Here is a 668-nt window from a genome sequence, read left to right on the forward strand (position 1 = left end):
TGGAAGAGGAGGAAGATGTACAAACGAGCTAAAACACACAAAAACACTCAGGTCACTTGTCTTTGTCATATTTTTGTAAATATACATGTACAGTTGGAACCGCGGAGGGATAAAGGACACGTCTGCCATCTTTACTTCAGGGTGACAGAAATCTATTTATGGCAGTTTGGGGGGAAATGGCACATCTGGAACCATTTTAACATGGAGAAAACAAAATGGTTCAGGACTACAATAATCACATTTCTCACAGCATTTAAACACAAAGGAAGTAAAACTGATGGAGGCAAATAACAGCTATTATTATTATGATTATTATTATAGTCTAATACTCCCTATGGAACGGGAAACCATTTACCGTCTGTGGGTTTAATTGAGTTCCTCAGATTCTGAACATTAGTCTGTTTTTTGCTGAGTAGTGTTTTTTGGAGCTGCTGGTCAGACTGGTTGTACTGGGAGTGAGAACAGTGTGTAACTGAAAGGTGCTGTACATGAACTCTACAGTGTGAACGGACTGCTGCCTGAGGACCGCCTCTCTGTGGAGCTCTCTCTCCTGATTGGATGAAGTGTGAAATGTATCCTCAGGTTAGTGCAGAGGGGAGGGACTGAGAGAGCCACAGAACATCAACATCATTAACAAAAGTTAAAAATATCACTAACAGCAACTTTAA

The sequence above is a fragment of the Morone saxatilis genome, unplaced genomic scaffold (assembly GCF_004916995.1).
Source record: "Morone saxatilis isolate NCDOM2014 unplaced genomic scaffold, NCSU_SB_2.0 Contig21, whole genome shotgun sequence".
Taxonomy (NCBI): Eukaryota; Metazoa; Chordata; class Actinopteri; family Moronidae; genus Morone; species Morone saxatilis.